The sequence below is a fragment of the Saimiri boliviensis genome, chromosome 19 (genome assembly GCF_048565385.1).
Source record: "Saimiri boliviensis isolate mSaiBol1 chromosome 19, mSaiBol1.pri, whole genome shotgun sequence".
Classification (NCBI taxonomy): domain Eukaryota; kingdom Metazoa; phylum Chordata; class Mammalia; order Primates; family Cebidae; genus Saimiri; species Saimiri boliviensis.
The window spans coordinates 18,930,445-18,950,579 of NC_133467.1; the positions used below are offsets into that span (position 1 = coordinate 18,930,445).

The window sequence follows — 20,135 nt, forward strand, 5'->3', positions numbered from 1 at the left end:
TCTACCACAGAAAGGGTAAACGTGGCCTTTTCTAAAGGAACTTCAATTCTAATGCTAGAAAGATAGACAACACATAAAGAAACAAATAAATAAAGTAAAAAACGTGTCAGGTAATGGTAAAAATTATGAAGAAAAATTGTGTGATTCAGGGACACAGGTGGGGGCAAGGAAGGACATTAGTCAGGAGATAGTGTCGATCTTTAAAGTCCTCTCTACAAAAGTGACTTTTGAACATCTTTTAGTGAATTGAGAGCATGAACTATATGAAGAAATGGAGGAAGAACATTCTAGGGAGAAGGAAAAACACGAGTAAAAGCTCTGAGGAAGAAACAGGTGTGGCTACTCAAGGAAGAGCAAGAAAAACAGTGTAGCTGGAGCAACAAGAGAAATGGGTAAGATTGGAGAGACTCACAGGGGTCACACGCTGGAGGGTCCACGTGCCTCAGTGGGGAGTGTGGATTTCATTCTAGTGTGTTGCCAGAAGGCACTGGAGGTTTTGAGCCATCTATCCTGACTGCTGTGTGAAGCACAGACAACAGAGGGGAAAGCATGCAAGCAGAGAACTGGGAGGTGATTGTAATTGTCCAGATGAGCAACGACAGTGGCCTGAACCTGGGTGGTAAGAAGCGACAAGATGCAGGATATAGTCTGAACATAAAGTACATCAATTTCACATAAAATTATTATTCAGAGTGAATCCTCAGCTCTGAGGTTTGGAAGAATTTCCATTTTTTTAACTGATGATTGAAAGACCTGAACTGTACACACCATCAATGCCCTAGGAGGCAACGTTTGGCTTTCCAAGCCTGCCTACTGAGTCAGAGAGGCCCAAATCACCAGGACAACACACAGGTGGGGGGAGCAACAGATTTTATTGGCTCCAAAGGGAAAGCCCCATGTAAGCATCTGTTGAAACAGCCCGATCCTCCTCCTAGGTGAGAGATCAGCTAACTTTTTAGTCAGTCATACAATCATCTATTGTGGTTGTCCTCTCTGACACCTTAGAGAAGATCTTAGTCGTTTGGCACATTCCTTGGCAAACAATGGAATTAAACCTTTTGTAGCCTGACAAATATTCCTCCATATGCAGAGCTGACTTCTGGGGAAAAGAAGAACCCATTTGCATATGGCATTCGGAATCTTCTGAAAAGGAAGTAACCTAGACTCCTACACCTTTCTACCCAAGAGTTAAAATTACACAAGCAGGAGTAGCCTGACCATGTTTTGTTGGCAGGAGAAGGTTCTAAAGGCCCCAAAGACAAGAAGCGTAAAGGGATGCCATGCTGGGGACTCAGACTCATTTCTGGAGCCTGAGGCTTATGGGTTTGAATCAACTCTGGGAGAGTGTGTGGCTGAGGCAGGAAGAGGTCATAGTGCAACCATCTGAACCCATGGTAGTCCTTCGGGAACAATGTTTGAGAGTGAGAGCATGAACTGAGAGAGCTATTCCATTGCCGCCTAAGTACTGACAATAGCCTAGAACTTCGAAGATGCCATGGAATTGGCAAATAGTTTTCAACAGGGATACCATGTGGCAGCAAGAAAGATAAGCTTCATTGGATCAGACCCGCTTTGTCACCTACTGTGTCTGAGCCGAAAGTCTGGCTCCCTTTTGAGGGAGTGACCCCTGATGTTCAGAACAATGGAAGAAAAAAGAGCATCTGATGAGATCCTGGACGTCCTACATATGAGGATAGAAGTGCACCCTGGTGATTAACTGAGGAAATAAAAAGCACCATTACTTGGTAATGGCCGTATATATAGTATGAATATGGTACATCATATAGATGATAAATAATATATACACCTGATATGTATGGAAAGGACATGCTGCCTTACACTCATGAAAATCTGGCAACAGCTATCTTTGGTGGTGGGACAATGGGTGTTTTTATTTATCTTTTTAATTATACGGACTTTCAAATATTCTAAAAATTTTCTACATGCATTACTTTTTCCAAAAAAAGTAAATCAAATATAAAAGGAGACAATGTTTAGCCCTCATCCTGCCAGACAAATGCCCCTGCAGGTGACCCTGAGAACGTATCACCAATGATAACTTCCACATCCTTTTATGGCTCATGTGATGGGCATAGGTGGTGAGTCCTAGGCCGGTGAGTGGCCAGAACCTGGACTCCCCTCAGCAGGAATCCTAACCGGTCTGTCTTCCCCAGCCCAGAACAGGATGAGTAGCAGGACCCTCCTGACCTCCTGTTACTGATCAGGCTCCCTCCCTCTACTGTTCTGGGGATGCTAATGAGGCAACCACTCATGGGTGTCAGGAAGGGATTTCCCACACAGGCTCCTCCGTTCCACACGTGTGCTTTGCAGAGAGTTTCACTTCAGGTGCCAGGTGGCACGCCCACACAGTGACAAACAGACCCTCGCCCATGTGATTTGCATGCCCCACCCTATCCTCCTGGGGTCACTTCATTGTCACTAACATTTATAGATGGCACTCACCTGGCCAGAGCTCTGTGCTGAAGGGTGAGGGGCACACAAAGATGAAAGCCCTGACTGTCGTCAACAAACCTTCATTCTTGATGGTACCTGGGGGACATAGAAGAACGAGTCACTGACACAAAGTAGAGCATGCTGAGTGCTAAAATAGGGATAACCTCCTGATTGACTTCCTCCCATGCCAACCAAAATCACTCCTAACCATTTTCAGGTTCTGCCTTCCAAACTGCTCCAATGAGTGCCCTCATATCCATTTCCACCGCCTCTGCGATGGGTCAGTCCTCACCCAGCTTTGACCAAGGCTCTTGCACTGGCTCTGACCACCATTCTTCCTTCATGCATTTGATTACCAGAAGGCAATCCTTCATTGCTGTGTTAGTCAGCATTCTTCAGGGAAACAGAACCAACAGGCTACATGGGGGGACTGTGTGTGTGTGTGTGTGTGTGTGTGTGTGTGTGTGTGTGTGTGTCCATCCGTCATGTACCTAAAAACAGTGAATTGCCACCCCATTACCTTCAGAAGGAAGTCTTAAGTCCTTAGCACAACACTCAGTGCCTTTCCCAGTGTAACCATAAACGACCTTTCCCAACTGAACTCGTCTTTAAATTTTTTCTTCCCACATTTCAGCCCCAAGAAGGCCCCTGTAGCCGTCCCCCTCCCCACTTTGCCCCCCCAAACACATACACACACAATACTCTAGCAAGACCAGATTTATCAACATTCCTCAAATTCAGTCTAGCCTGGAATATAATTTGCTTTAATTTCTGCTTTTTTTTTTTTTTTTTTTTTTTTTTTGAGATGGAGTCTCACTCTATTGCCCAGGCTGGAGTGCAGTGGTGCAATCTCAGCTCACTATAACCTCCGCCTCCTGGGTTCAAGCACTTCTTCTTCCTCAGCCTTCCGAGTAACTAGAATTACAGGCACATGCCACCACACTCAGCTGATTTTTGAATTTTTAGTAGAGATGGAATGTCACCATGTTGACAGGGTGGTCTCAAACTCATGATGAGGCGATCCAGCCTCCTCAGCCTCCCAAAGTGCTGGGATTACAGGCTGAGCCACTACACCCAGTCTAAATTATGCTTTTCAAAATTCTATTCACTCTTGAGGGTACAATTTAAATGTTTTCTTTTCCACTGAGGCTTCTTCTGACTCTAGCTGGGAATTAGCCCCACCTCAGACCACAACATTTGGCTTACATCGTCTTAAATGCATCATTATGTTATGCTTTGCCATCATCAACTTAACCTTGAGCTTCCAGAAAACAAATGCCACATGTCATTTCCCTTCATGTCCTCCACAACACAGAGCATTGCATATAGCAGACACTTTTGCTACTCATTGAATCAGGAAGTAAGTTGTTCTTGTTTTCAATACAAAAAATATTTAAGAAGCCCCATGACTCAGGGTATGGTCCACAGATGCCAGATGACTGAGAGGTACTAATTGATCCAAGGATTAATAAAAACCTTCATAACTTAATTGTGTTCAGTATATTTACTTGTATTGGTGTCTTCCTCCCCAACACTCCCTCTCTCTCTGTACACACACACACACACACACAAAATCTCCCACATATCCCATTGGTTCCGTTTCCCTGGAGAATCCTAATATGGCAATGAACTCTCAATGGGCCAGAAAATTAAGCCACTCCTGCCAGTGTAGAGGGCCTGGCCCCAAGAGAAGTTGCGTGTCAATATAGTACAGTTGTTCATATAGGAACCTGTTTTCCCTAACTCTGACATTTCTCCCATGTTGAGGGACATCCATTCATGTGACATTCCTGGCCCTTCCCACCTTCACCTGGTTGGTGAGTTAGAGGGATGCACCAGACAGAGTCACCCAGCCCCTTCCTCCATTTCTTCTTGTTCCCTTCGGCCTTTTTATGCTCAAAGTTTTACCTGGAAAAGTATCCTCTCCTGGGACAGGGTAGACAGTTCCGTCCAACCCTGTGCTCAGAGAGCAGGGCCATTTGTTTGTCACTGTAAGCTGCTTCTTCCCACTTACCCTTTAGCAGTAATAAAAATAATATTTTTATCTCCCTCTTTACTGTTTTGGCTTCTGTTCAGAACCCCAGGCAGGGAGGAGGCCCCCAGGCAATGCATGTGTCTTGACTTCACAGCTTCCGAAGTGTGCCTACCTAATGAATAGCCCAAGATGGGCCCTTGGACAACCCCCAAGAATGCTGGAGTGATGGAGCTGAAATGTCCTCAAAGGTGTCAAGTCCAGCCCCACTTGGTACTGAGGAGTATTACTACACTTGCTTCTACCACATGGGAGGTCATGATGCTCAAATAAAAACATACATGTGAAAATTTCTGTAAAGTCCATTCTGGTTGAAATGCAAGACAGAATTACTATTGTGGCTGCTGTAATCCTGTTGATGTGGTATCCCAGATGCCCACCCTCCCAAATGCCACCCAAATTGTTCCGGGAGTCCTCAGAGCTGACCTGCATGTGCCCTCCACCATTTCGATCAGCGATGATGTGGCTCCCAAAAAGCACTTCCCATAGTACCCTCATCGCCCACAGGCACTGGTTATCTATGGCACCATATGGAGGAGAATGCCCCCCTCCACATGTGCAGTTAGGAAGTGTTTCAGGACTACCGAAGCAGAGATGCTCCTGCTCGACATCTTGGGAGTTTACACTCGCAGCTAGTCCTCTCTCACTAGGGCACGGAGCCAGCACTGGGACAGACGTGTCTGACAGACACTGGGCTCACACCGTCACTCCTCCCCTCAGAAGTCTAAGGCCCTGTTACGTGGCTGAGATCGTGGTGCTTGGTTTCTGCCCCCATAGGATGAAGATTCTTCCAGTAGATTCTTCCAGTAGATTCCTGAGTCCCTGCCTATCTCATGGGACCAATTGGACAGAGATGCCCAGACATGTCTGAATTCCAGTGGTGGATACAGCACACCCTACATTATACCTCAAATCCCCCTAAGGCAGTTACATTCATGTCCTCAATAAAGACAGTTTTCCCAATCTTCCACCCAGTTCCTGGCCAAACCACTTCCAAACCTGACTTTGGGACTTCGCCCACCTTCCCTCTTCTCTCCTCCATGCCCTCCCTCTCCTTCCTTTCCTCCTTTACTTATCCAAGATGAGGAGGTGGGATTAGAGGGGTGAGATACGGAGAAAGGCACAGGCATGATTCAACCTGAGGTTATTTTTCCTCCATTGCTCAAGCACATAATGTATTTTGCAGTTTGCCAGTCCTCAGAAAAAGTTGGGAGCTTTTTCGTTTTACTTCATACTTGCGTGCACTCACCTCTTTTGGGGAGAAGGAAAACATTCCAGCAGCACAGAGCAGTCCCACCCCTATGGAAAGTCCTTCAGCCTTAATGTACAAGCCCTTGGAATTTCTGTAGATGGGGCCAGGAGACAGGTGAGCCTGCGAACGGGAAGGTGCACCTACGTGCTGCTGCCCACTCAAGCTCTTTGCCAGAAAGCAGCTCTGCTTCCTAAATGGAAGCAGCAATGCCACCTCTACCTTCCGGCTCCCATTTGATGGAAAATTATCTGCACAAAAATCTCACCCTGTCTGCCAGCTTGAGCCAGCTGGTTTCCTTCTTTCCAGGCCATTCTCTAGAGAGAGGGGTAAAGGAAGAGCACCGAGGAGGAGAGGAGTATTTAGAACAAGAAACGGGTCAAGAAGCGTTTTGTTTTCTTCACAGAAGGACTGCACTCACAGAGCCTAGGAATTCCTGTTTACAAGCTAGGAGAATTGAGGCCACAGCCAACGAACGGACGCTATGCATTTGGCACTGACCGTCACTCATCTGGACCATAAGAGGCCCGTGATGCCTCAGCCTCGCCCCTGCTGCCGGAACATATGTGGCAAATGCTGTGACTGCAAATTCCTAAGCAACAGGGTTTTGGAACAAATGAGGCCCTTACTCGGGACGTCTGGATGGGAGTTCAAACCGGGAGACTCATCTGGGAGGACACGGTCCAAGGCTGATCTGAAAGGTGCCCACTAAAACTCAAGGGGACCATGAGACTAAAAGCCTGTGTTGGGGCGAAGTCTGTTATACTTTCTCCCTTCCCAGCTGTCTTCCCCACTTCGACAGAAACAAAATACCATGTACTATGAACGAATATTAGTTCACAAACTTGGTTGTACAAGAAATAATCCTACAGCTTTATTTACTTTCGTTTTAATGTGCCTCTGAGTCCCATTCCCTCCAGTCTGGTGGGAAATCCAGCCCAGTCAATTACTGCAACTCCCACCCATCCACCAGGGTTATGCAAAGAGACTGGGGATGCTTAGGACGCCCAAAATTTTTGGCAGGCCCCCTCCTGCCTTATAACTGCATTGTGCCTTCCTGATATCTTGGAATTTGACCTCTCTACGACTTTCATGTAAAGTTAAAGAGGAACTGTGACCCCCCAATCCCCCTGGGCCTATGGCCCTGCCCCCTTCTGAAATCTCACCACCTCGGCAAAGACATTGTCAGGGAGAAAAGTAGGGGTCCCTACTCCTTGTGAGACTCTCTGATCATTGAGAAAAGGAGTCTTCCCCTGTCTCCTCTCTTACCTCTTTCCCCTTAAAATTCCCAACCTCTCTCCCTCCTCGCTCCAAAATACTTAGCATAGAATCTGCAATGAATTTAGGGCAGTGACTCCAAACCAGAAGCTGGCAGGACAGATAATCCTGCAGATGTAATTTATTTGACTAACACAGTATTTTAATAATTTTAAATAAATTGCCACATAGGGAGAGAATACCTAACATATGAATATCTGGCTTTTCTTGAAAAATAGGAAAATATGAAAAACTAGGTCCTTCTGACGAGGTCTGAGTTTTCCATTCATTCAGCAAATATTTATTGAGCACCTATTATTTTCCAGGTAACAATCTTCTAGGCACTGGAGTTATCATGGTGGACAAAACAGATGAGACTCCAGTTTTCATGGAGTTTACATTCCATTTTATGTTGAAGGGGTAGAAGCAGGTGTGTGTGTGTGTGTGTGTGTGTGTGTGTGTGTGTGTGTGTGTGTGTCCGGCCTCTTGAAGGAGAATCAGAACTAGATGGATGAGCAAAATGTAGATCATATTTGGGAGACTGCAATTAGATCTCTAAATGAAAGGCAAAATCCTTTCAAAAATCCTTTCAAAATCCTTTCAAAAACTTCCTTTGCTGAGTTATCTCAAAGCCATGATAATTAAGTTCCTAAAAACATTTCCCAGAGTGACAGTGTGTCCCCTCTTCTACTTAGTTGCATTGCTTTTCCTGCAGGCTCCACAGGAAGGAAGTTTCTCATGCCTGGCTAGGCTTGCTTAGAGAACCTTAAAGATCTTCCCTGATACAATTGCTGAGGGTGAGATTCAAGAGATGGAGGAAGAGCTGAGCTCAGGTAAAGCCCTGAAAAGGCCTGCCCCAGAACGGGGAGAGGCAAGATGACTTCCCAAAACCCCCACTATAGTCTGTTAATTCATTCAACGATGCTCTTCTAGGTGCTGGGGATGTATCAGCAATGCTCGCTTTCATGGAGCTCATATTCTCAAAGGTGATGACAGATAATAAATAATTAAGCATAATAAATCAACTAGATAGTATGGTAGAAGAAGATAAATGCTTTAGAAAGAAAATGTAGAATAAAATAAGATAGATCGGCAGTATTGGCAGAAGAACCAGTAACGCTTTTAACAGGGAGATCAGACAGTTGAGTAAACACTGAAAGAGGTCAGGGAGATGAGCAATCTAGACAGAGGTCACAGCCAGTGCAAAGACTCTGAGGTGTTCTAAGAACAGCAAAGAGGTTAGTGTGTCTGGAACTGTGAGAGGGAACACAGGATAAAGTAGGGAGAGTTGGAGTGGAGAAGTAATGGGGTCCAAGTCAGAGAGGGTCTTGTAAGCCTTTGCTCCAATTTGTAATCCACCACCTAGAACAGAAATTGCCATAGGCTCCATTTTCATTTCTGCATCCCTAATACCTGGCATATTACCTGCCCCCAATAAGTATTTGTCAAGTGGATGATTCCAGGTGAAATGCACTCATGATGTCCTAGAGCATGCATCAGTGCTAAGTCATCACTGCCAATCAACAGGGGATGCCATTTCCCCTCCCCCACACTTCCATGTCCCCCACCAACCCTGCAAGCGTCCCTGATGCAATACAACACTTGTACTGTAACAGCTCGTGTCCTCACCCACTCTGAAGGGGGTCACCCCAGGTCTCCAGAAAACTTGTAGAAAAGGGCTGAGAATGCAGATCATGTGACCAAAGAACAACAGGTCAGACAGTTAACTTATCTTCAGGCCCTGCACTTCCACCTTTTATGGCTCTGCATCAGCCTCCCCCTTCCTCTCTTCCTCTCCCCGAGACCATTCAAAGAGCACTAAAGATTACCCAGGAAGGAATTCCTGTGCAGAGTCAAAGCATGGACAAGGCACAGTAATAAGCAAGGGAGATGAGGTGTACTTATCCTATTTTTACTTGAGATGGTGCAAGTCAGCATACCAAATTTGTCCTAGGGCCTAGCCCTGTCAGACAACAACTGAAAGAAGAAAGGAATTATCACAGCCCACCCCACTTCTACTTTACCCCGCGACCTGACAAGACCTTGCTTCTTGCCCCACAAAACTCAGGGCTCTACATTCCTGGGAGAGACCAGGGGTCAGATCAGGTCATCATATTGTTACAGGACACTTCCTCCCAGAAAAAATTAAACTGGCACATTTGGGACCCAGGGATGTCGCACCTGGAAATTAGATATGACAAAACTGGGCACTTTTTAATAAAGCTTTAAAATGCTTTTCCAATTTTCAGGCCGCACCCACATTTTTATTTGACTCTCAGAGCTGCATGAATCTCTTCTCTCCCCACATGTTCTAAAAGCCCTCTTGCATTCTCTCTCAGTCTCTGCTTCCTGGGGCAGGTACCACCTCAGAAGACTAAGAAGGCAGGCCCCTGCCAGCCCTGCAAAGACTCGGCTGCTTGTGCCGACAAGAGAGAATGATGGGAATGAATATAAAGGTGCTCTAGAAAGGTAAAAGCTTTAGACAAATGTTTCTCAGAGGTCAGTGCAGGTCACTATGCTCTTTAAAATATACATCTGTTTGGCTCAAACCCCTATATTATGTCTGAGGGAAAAAATCTAATGCCTCCCTTGAGATTTCTGCAAATTTCAAGGGAGCTTATATTCTATTCTCACCTCTGGCCCCAATTTCCTGCCCTTGCTGAATTCTTATTCTCTTCTCTCCATAATTCTGCACCTTCTTCACCCGACCCTATCCTTTCACCTAAAAGCAATCATTTTTACAAGCTTTGCACGTTAGCAGAATTTTTATTGATGGTTTGTAGGTCATGAGGGATGGGTTACATTTTCTCACCTCACAGCAAACAACCTAACATCTGACACTAGATGTCCCATTTCTTGAACATTCTCCAGGGATTTCTCACTGGCCATGCCTTAATGTGCAACACCACAGCTCCTCTCTCCCTCTCTCCCCTGAGAATTCTTCCCACTTCTAGCTGACAGCATGGTAGTTCTCTCCCCTGCTTTGCATATCTGAAGCTCATCTAGGTGTGCCATGGAACCAAAATCCTTTAGCTCCTTTAGAAGCATCAGCTTTCAAAGACAGCTGCTTTCAATGTTGATCCTTTTTCTTCATTTCACCAATATAATTATGACTTTAATTCTAATTCATTAGAAAGCAGAGCAAGACTCTCATTTCATTTATAAGCCTACTCTCTGATTTGTAGCATTCTCTCCCCTACTATCCTTTAGGCACTGGGCCTCCATTTACATTCATGGCTAAAAAAATGAACTTTCTACCTCAATCTACCTTCCCAAACCGCATCAGCACACTGCATCTTGTAGGTAATCCAGGACATCATTATGTTATAACTACTGCAAATGCCTCTGCCTTCAAATGATCTTAATCTGAGGTCATGGAAACTGTAAGAAAGCTGCTACTGCAGGATGTCTGTGACTCCCCTAAAACTGTAGGCATTTAAGTGCATTTTTCTGAGGACAAGGTTTATAACTTTAATAAGATATTTACAAGCATCTCCAACCTAATAAGAAATTTATAGGCATCTCCAATCCTCTCTCTGCCCTAAAAAGGTTTCATCCACTATCCACAGCCAGTGAGCAGGACCATGTAAAGCTCTGCATCAACATTACAGCTTTAAGTAACATAGCCTTAAACCAGGTCATGATTTAATTGGCAATCTGGGAGAAAGAAGAAATCATTATGAAAAGATCTAAATTTTCAGAAATATCTGCTATGGAAGTTGTAAAAAATCAACAGGAGTTAAAAGCAGAGAAAATAAAAATATTAAAAAAAAATTTAAGACAGAGCTTTTTGAAAATGTAATTCAATAAGCTAATGCCCAAGAGCTAATGCCTTTTCTCAGACATCGACAGAGCAATTCTGGAATGCAAACACTTACTCCTACATTTCACATTCTGAAGAGTCTGGTTTTATAACTTAAAAATATTAACCATAAAAACAAAGATGAACCAGATACAAAGATTTATTGTATCCATTGGAGATGGGCTTAGCTCATATAAGACAATCGACACAAAGGTAAGGATAGATGGAAGCCTACAGCCAATTAAAACTAAATGGGAAGGAGATTTAAGTCTGATAAGATAAGGGCTGGCAATTATCCTGTCATCTAACCAAACACACAACTGGTACTATTCTGGGTGACTTGATGTATTTTTAATTATCAAGCGTTTGACTCTAGTTTTAAAAAATTGACAATTAAAAAATATTAAGCTCTTTTTCCAACAAATCGGGGGGAGAACTATCATTCTCTGTCCACATGGTTTCTATACACAGAGACACAGTGGTGCTGTGCCATTAAAACTGTATCATAAATTACAGAGAAAGAACCTCATCATCTCCTAATCTGTGTTTACCTAATATTAATTCTCAGTTGAATGTGGAAATGGTCAGTTTTGCCTCATTTATACTGTTAATAGTCTTATACCAGATTACAAGAAAATGGATGAGAAAGAAGGCCCTTAAAATACGGTAAGTAGCTTAAAAATCTTAACCAAACTTGCCCAATGGGAGACAGCACTACCTTTATGTTCTGGGTAAGAGAGTCCCTGCCCCAGACCCACATTTTAGAGGCTCTCTCATGTCTCACATTATACACACATACACTTATTGAAGAGGATATGAACACCTCCATCACTTGGGGTCTGGGGCTCGGCTCTGATGCAGAGCAACCCACAACCCCAAACATTCACTCTTGTTTCTAGTACTCTTTGGGCCTCAGGGAAACATTTCTCATCTCTTGCCCATATCCTTGAAACAGAAGGCAGCTCCATCTGAATTCCATGAAGGTTTGTGGAGTTTGTCCTGCAGTGAACCATGGGGACAGTCTGAGCAGCAGAAGCACTTAGGTATAAGAGAAAAGACAGATTAACTTGTCAAATTCTCCTTTCCGCTTAAATGCAATACTTCTTGCATGCCAAATCATTGTTTCCTAATAGTGCCAGATGTCCATTTTATTCCTTCGCTTTATATTCTAATTTGAGATTCCAGAATATTCACAAATTAACACATTTACAACAGATGCAGGTAGCAGCTGGGGCATATTTTGCAATATTAAATCATATTGCCCTTTAATTTGTATGTAGGAGTGATATATATGAAACCAATATTTTTACTGTCAACTAAACAGATTTTGAATACCAGAACTACAAATGGTTTTATTTATTTATTTTTTGTGACGGAGTTTCACTCTTGTTGCCTAGGCTGCAGTGCAATGGCACAATCTTGGCTCACCGCAACCTCTGCCTCCCAGGTTCAAGTGATTCTCCTGCCTCAGCCTCCCAGGTAGCTGGGATTACAGTCATGCACCACCATACCTGCCTTGTTTTTTGTATTTTTATTAGAGACGGGGTTTCTCCATGTTGGTCAGGTTGGTCTTAAACTCCCGACCTCAGGTGATCTACCAGCCTCAGCCTCCCAAAGTGCTGAAATTACAGGTGTGAGCCACTATGCCTGGTTAAATTGTTTTATTTTTATAAAAATACTTAAAATATATAATTAAATTATTTTAAATTAAGTTAAAATTCAGCTTCATACAAAATATTTATTTAAAGTATTTTCATTCAATACTTCTGCTTCCGGGAAGATGGAATAAACATACTTACACATATCTATTTCTCTCATTAAGTACAACTAAAAACCTTGGGAATTATACATGAAATGAAGATAAGAAAATACTGAAAAGTGCAGTGAGGTAAGCAGACTGGCTAAAGACTCCAAAGCCCAAGGACTAACAGAGTGGTGAGTTCTCTGGAACTTTTTTTTTTTTTTTTTTGCCTCATATATCTCAGATTTGGAACTAAACAAAACAGTAAGCCAGAAACATCAAAGTCACAAAAAAACCTCCGCAGAAGGAGCAGTCTAGCAAGACAGGAAAATTTGTACACAATAACCACTCCTCTATCAACAAACATCACAGAAAATAAACAAACAAACAAACAAAAACCTGTGGCCCACTCCTACCCATGACAGCAAAGTCCAGGTAGCAGCCATTTCTCTACCCTTGAGAGACTGTATGGAGGTGTCTACCACACCTTCTGGAGTGATGTCAGAGAAGGTCACATAGGGAGCTAAGACTTGCAATCCCACTGGCCAGTAATAAGCTGCTAACCCCCTTCACACCACGGTGCCCACGGAGATAACACTGGAAGCCTGAACTTCTATTCTGTCATCTGACAGATATCAAGAGGCTCTTTCCGTCTCCTCTGGGGTGGTACTAGCAGAGGCCAAATAAAGAATCCATGTTTTCATGACTTTCCAGCAGTATAAAACCACCTTCACTGTAGAGTCAATGGAGATGTCACGGGGAGCCAGAACTCCAATCCTCACTTCATAGTAACAAGAAGCAGCCCCCTCAGGTGGCAGTTGTCAACAGAGGACAAAGTAAAGAACATGGTCTTTACCTTCACTTTGCAATAATAAAGTGGTGACCCCCACCCTCGTCCCCTGCCACTATGGTGCCAAAAAGGCCAACAAAACCAGAAAGTTTAAATGAAATGAAGAGTCTGAGACCATGATATGAAAATATACAGGTTTCTATTGAAAAATCATTCCTCATACCAACAGCCAAGAATATCTCAAACTGACTGAAGACAGACAATCAATAAATGTCAATGCCGAGGTGAAAGAGAGATATTAGAATGGTCCTACAAAGATTTTAGAACAGCTACCCAAATTGAAAATGAAGAAGTTAAATTATCCTTGTTTGCAGATGATAAGATCTTATATTTGGAAAAACCTAGACTCCACAAGAAAACTATTAGAACTGATAAACAAATTCAGTTTACAAAACCAGAATATGAAATCGACGTATAAAAATCAGTAGCATTTCTTTATACCAACAGTGAACAACATAAAAAATAAATTTCAAAAGTAATACTATTTTTAATATCCACACATAAAATTAAATATCTAGAAATTAAACAAGTGAAAGATCTCTATAATGAAAACTATAGAACACTGATGAAAGAAAATGAACAGGACACCAAAAAGGGAAAGATATTCCATATTCATGGATTGGAAAAATCGATATTGTAAAAATGTTCATATTACCCAAAGCTATCTACAGATTCAATGCAATCCCTATCAAAATACCAATGACATTCTTCACAGTAATAGAAAAAACAATCTGAAAATTTATATGGAACCAGAAAAGACCCAGAATAGCCAAAACTACTATGTGAAGCAAAAAATAATAATAATAATAAAAATTTTAAAAAATCAAACTGTAGAAATCACATTACCTGACTTCAAATTATGGTACAGAGCTACAGTAACCAAAACAATATGGTACTGGCATAAAAATCAACACATAGACCAATGGAACAGAATAGAGAACCCAGAAACAAATCCATACACCTACAGTAAACTTATATTTAACAAAGGAGCCAAAAATATACACTGGGGAAAAGACAGTCTCTTTAATAAATGGTGCTGAGAAAACTGGATATTTATATGCAGAAGTTGAAACTAGACCCCTATGTCTCACCATATATAAAAATCAAATCAAAATGGATTAAAGGCTTAAGTTGATGATCTCAAACTATGAAACTACTACAAGAAAACACTGGGGGGAAATCTCCAAGAAACTGATCTGAGCAAAAATTTCTTGAGCAGTTCTCCATAAGCGCAGGCAACCAAAGCAAAAATAAACAAACGGGATTGCACCAAATTAAAAAGCTTCTGCTCAGAAAAAAACACCATCAACAAAGTAAAGAGACAACCCAGAGAACTGGAGAAAATATTTGCAAACTACCCATCTGACAAGGGACTAATAACCAGAATACACAAAGAGTTCAAATAACCCTATAGGAAAAATATCTAATAATTTGCTGTTAAAAATGGGCAAAAGATTTGAATAGACACTTCTCAAGAGAAGACATACAGATCGCAATCAGGCATATAAAAAGGTGCTCAACATCATTGATTATCAGAGAACGGCAAATCAAAACTATAATGAGATATCATCTCACCCAGTTATAATGACTTATATCCAAAAGACACGCAATAACAAATGCCAGTGAGGATGTGGAGAAAAGGGAACTCTTGTATGCTGTTGATGGGATTATAAATCAGTACAACCACTATGGAGAAAGGTTTGGAGGTTCCTCAATAAACTAAAAATTGAGCCACCATATGATTCAGCAATCTCACGACTGGGTAGAGAGATTTCCTAAAGAAAGGAAATCAGTATATAGAAGAGATATCCGCATTCATGTTTACTGTAGCGCTGTTCACAATAGCTAAGATTTGGAAGCAACCTAAATGATGATCAACAGATGAATGAATAAAGAAAGCGTGGTACATACATACAATGGAATAGTATTAAACCATAAAAAAGAATGTGATCCAGTCATCTGCAACAATATAGATGAAACTGAAGATTATTATGTTAAGCAAAATAGGCCAGGCATAGAAAGACAAATATCATATGTTATCACTTATTTGGGGGATCAAAAAATTAAAACAATTGAACTCATGGAGATAGAGAGTAGAAGAATGGTTACCAAAGGCTGGGAAGGGTAATGAGGGGGCTGAGAGGAAGTAGAAATAGTAAATGGGTAAAAATATAGTTACAAATAATGAATCAGACATACTATTTCTTACAACATGGTGACTATAGTCAATAATAATTGTACATTTTTAAACAACTTAATGTAATTGGTTTGTTTGTAACTGAAAGGATAAATGCTTGAAGGGATGAATGTTCCATTCTCCATGATGTGTTTACTTCACACTGCATGCCTGTATCAAAATATCTCAAATATATACCTCACAAATATTTATACCCACTGTGTACCCACAAAATATAAAAATTTAAAAAAAAAAAACTTTAGAACAGCCACAAAAACAGTGCTTCAGTGAGCAATTACGAACACAAATAAAACAAAAATATAGAAAGTCTCATCAAAAAAATAAAAGAGATGAAGAACCAAATTGAAATTAGAGAACTAAAAATATAATAACCAAAATAACAATCTCAGTAAGTGAGCTAAACAGCAAACTGGAAGATAGAACAATAGGAATTACCCAATCTGAATAACAGAGAGAAAACAGACTAGAAAAAAAATGAGCAATGTCTCAGGAACTATAACAGAAAATCCGACATTCATGTCAATGGAGTTGGAGTGGATAAAGGTGGTGGGCCTGAAGAAGTACTCAAACAAATAATGGCTAAAAAACTTCTTAAATTTGGCAAGAGACATAAATATATAAATTGAAGACGCTAAGCAACCCCCAAACGGGATACACTCAGAGAAATCCATGTCAAGTCATATTATAATTAAACTTAAGGACAAAGAGAAAATCTTGAAAGGAGTCCCCTCAAAATATGATACTTTCTTATAAGAGAGAAAGAAATTGAATGATAGTGGATTTCTTATCAGAAACCATGGAGGCCAGAAAAAAAAGTTACAATATTTTTCAAGTGCTGAAAGAAAAGAGCTATCAATCCGAAATCATATCCAGCAAAATATATTCTCTAGAAATAAAAGGGAAATCAACATACTCTCAGATGAAGGAAAACTAGAAGATCTACTCTAAAAGGGTAGCTAAAGGAAGTTCTGTAAACATAAAAGAAACTCTTTTTTTTTTTTGAGACAGAGTTTCACTCTTGTTACCCAGGCTGGAGTGCAATGGCGCGATCTCGGCTCACCGCAACCTCCGCCTCCTGGGTTCAGGCAATTCTCCTGCCTCAGCCTCCTAAGAAACTCTTAAAGAATCTTGGAACATTAGGAAGAAAAAAACTTAATAAACAAATATATAGGTAAAGACAGTAGTCCTTTCTTCTCCTGTCGAATTTCTAAATCGCATTTTGTGGTTAAAGCAAAACGATAACATTGTCTTACATTATTCTAGATGGGTGTAGAGAAAATATTTAAGACAATTATATTATAAATGGGGGAGGGTACAGGGATATAAGGGAGGTAAGACTTCCACATATTCACTTGAACTTGTAAATTGACAACACCATTAAACTACGTTAAGATATATATATATATATATAATGTGATTCCTACTTCAGTTCTATCAATAATTACATTAAATGTAAATGGTCAAAATAGACCAATTAAAAGACAGACATGAGGAGAGCAAATCTTAAAACATAACCCAACTATCTGCTGTCTAAATGAAACTCACTTCAGACACAACAATATTGGCAGGCTGAATGTAAAAAACAAAATGAAAAGAGATGTCTGATGCAAATATTAATCAAAGGGAAGCAGGATATGCTATATTGTATCAGATAAAGTAGATTCCAAAGGAAAGAAAATTACCAGACCCAGAGAAAGGCATTATGTAATAATTAAAGGGTCAGTTCCTCCAAGAAGACAGTTCTAATTCTAAATGGGTATGCAGTAAAAAACACAGCTGCGAAATACATGAAGCAAACACTAATATAACTAAAAGAAGAAACAGACAAATCCACGATTATAGTTAGAGACTTCAATACCCCCTCTCAAAATTGTTAGAATAACCAGACAGAAAATGATCAAGGACATACAAGAATTCATCAACACCATCAACCAACAGAATCCAACTTACGTTGATAGAACGTTCTGCTCCACAATAGCAGAATACACATTCTTTTCAGGTACCTACAGAACATCTACCAAAAAAGACCATGCCCCTGGGCCCTAAAACTAACCTCCACAAATTTAAAAGAACTTAAGTTATACAGAGTATGTTTTCTGCCCACAATGGAGTCAAACTAGATAACATTATCAGAAAGGTAACAGGGGACTCTCCAAACACTTGGAAACTAAATAAAACACTTCTAAATAATCCCTAAGTCAAAAAAGAAGTTTAAAGGAAAGTTTTAAACATATATTGAAATAAAAGAAAATAAAGGTACAACATACCAAAATTTGTGGGACATAGGTAAAGCAGTGGTGAAAGGTAAATTTAAATGGATATATTCAAAATTTTAAAAGTCTTAAATCAATAATATTTTTTCCTTTCAAGACCTACAAAATGAAGAGCAATCTAAAATAAGCAAAAGAAAGAAAATAATGATTAAAAGCAGAAATCAATGAAACTGAAACATAGAAAAATCAATGAAATGTAGAGCTGATTCTTTTTAAAAGGCCAATAAAATTGGCAAAACTCTAAAAACACTGACAACAAAAAAAGAAAGCAGATACGAATTACCAATATCAGAAAGGAAACAGGGGATATCATTAAAGATTCTGTAGACATCAAACAGATAATAAATAAATACTACAAACAATTCTAGGCACTTACATTTGACAAATTCCTCAAAAATACAAACTACCACAACTTACCCAATATGAAGTAGATCATTTGAATAGCCTTGTAGCTATTAAGAAAATTGAATTTGTAGACCATGCACAGTGACTCACACCTATAATTCCAGCACTTTGGGAGACCAAGGCAGGCGGATCACCTGAGGTGGGAGTTCAAGACCAGCCTGACTAACATGGAGAAACCTCATCTCTACTAAAAATATAAAATTAGCTGAACATGGTGGTATATGTCTGTACTCCTAGCTACCTGGGAGGCTAAAGCAGGACAATCACTTGAACCCAGGAGGCAGAGCTTGTGGTGAGCAGAGATTTGTGCCATTTCAGTCCAGTCTAGGCAAAAAGAGTCAGACATCTCCAAAAAAAAAAAAGAAAGAAAGAAAGAAAAAAAGAAAGAAATTTGAATTTGTAGCTTAAAAACTCCCCAGGAAGAAATATCCAGAATTATATCCCTCACTGGAGAATTCTACCAAATGTTTTATGAAGAATTAACACAAGTCTGTATTATCTCTTTCAGAAAATAGAAGAAGAAACATTTCCCAATTAATGAAACTAATATTACCCTGATACCAAAACAACACAAAACAAAAACTACAAACAAATATCCCTTGTGAATAGTGACACAAACATTCTAAACAAAATATAAGCAAATAGAATACAATAATTTATAAAGAATTATAAATCAAGTGGTTTAACCCAGGAATACAAGGCTTGTTCAATAATTGCAAAGCAATCAGTATAATTTATCAACATGGTGAAAATCTGTCTCCATTAAAAATAAAAACATTAGCCAAGCATGGTTGCACACACCTGTAATCCCAGCTACTTGGGAGGCTGAGGCAGGTGAATTGCTTGAATCCAGGAAGCAGAGGTTGCAGTGAGCTGAGATTGCACCACTGCACTACAGCCTCAGCAACAGAGCAAGATTCCATCTCAAAAAAAAGAGAAGTAGGAGGAAGCAATCTTCCAAATCTAAGACTTATTATGTAGCTATAGTTATCAAGTCTGTGTGGTGTTGGTGGAGGGATAGACACATAAATAAGTGGAACAGAATAGAGACCCCAGAAATAGGCACACACAAATATGCCCACTGACTTTGACAACAATACAAAAGCAATTCAATAGAGAAAATATAGATTTTTCAATAAATGGTGCTGAAGCAAAAAAATATTTTATTCATTTATTTTTGCCTATGCATTTTGCCATACATAGGCAAAAATAAATAAATAAATAAATAAATATAAATAAATTGAGCAGGTGCAGTGGCTCATGCCTGTAATCCCAGCACTCTGGGAGGCCAAGGCAGACAGGTCACGAGGTCAGGAGATCAAGATCATCCTGGCCAACATGGTGAAGCCCCATCTTCACTAAAAATACAAAAAAAAAAAAAAAATTAGCTGGGCATGGTGGCTCAGGCCTGTAGTCCCAGCTACTGGGGAGGCTGAGGCAGGAGAATTGCTTGAACCCAGGAGGTGGAGATTGCAATGAGCTGAGATCATGCCACTGCACTACAGCCTGGGTGACAGTGTGAGGCTCCATCTCGAAAAAATTAATTAATTAATTAATTAATTAAATCTTAACCTAAATTTCACACCTTACACAAAAATTAACTCAAAATGAATCACAGACAAACGTAAAATACAAAACTATAAACTTTTAGAAAAAATGAGAGAAAATCTTTGTAATCCAGGACTAAGCAAAGCATTACACTGACACCAAAAGCACCATCCATAAAAGGAAAAAGTGATAAATATTAGAGATTAAGATGAGGGAAGTATATGTGGCTATAAAAGGCCAACATCAAGGATCCTTGTGGTGATAGAAAAATTTTTTATCTTAACTGTTTCAATGTCAATTTCCTGGTTGTAAAATTGTACTATAATT

At 40.4% G+C, this 20,135-nt stretch overlaps 1 long non-coding RNA gene across 12 annotated transcripts in view; it reads right to left on the minus strand.

The window, feature by feature from the left end:
• The window catches only part of LOC104650938 (uncharacterized), a 224,068-nt gene that overhangs the window by 182,381 nt on the left and 21,552 nt on the right, over positions 1-20,135 (minus strand). For all 12 annotated transcript variants that reach the window (XR_012515142.1, XR_012515147.1, XR_012515144.1 and 9 more), the window contains exon 3: positions 2,464-2,550. This is a non-coding gene — a long non-coding RNA (uncharacterized LOC104650938). The remainder of the gene's footprint in view (positions 1-2,463; positions 2,551-20,135) is intronic.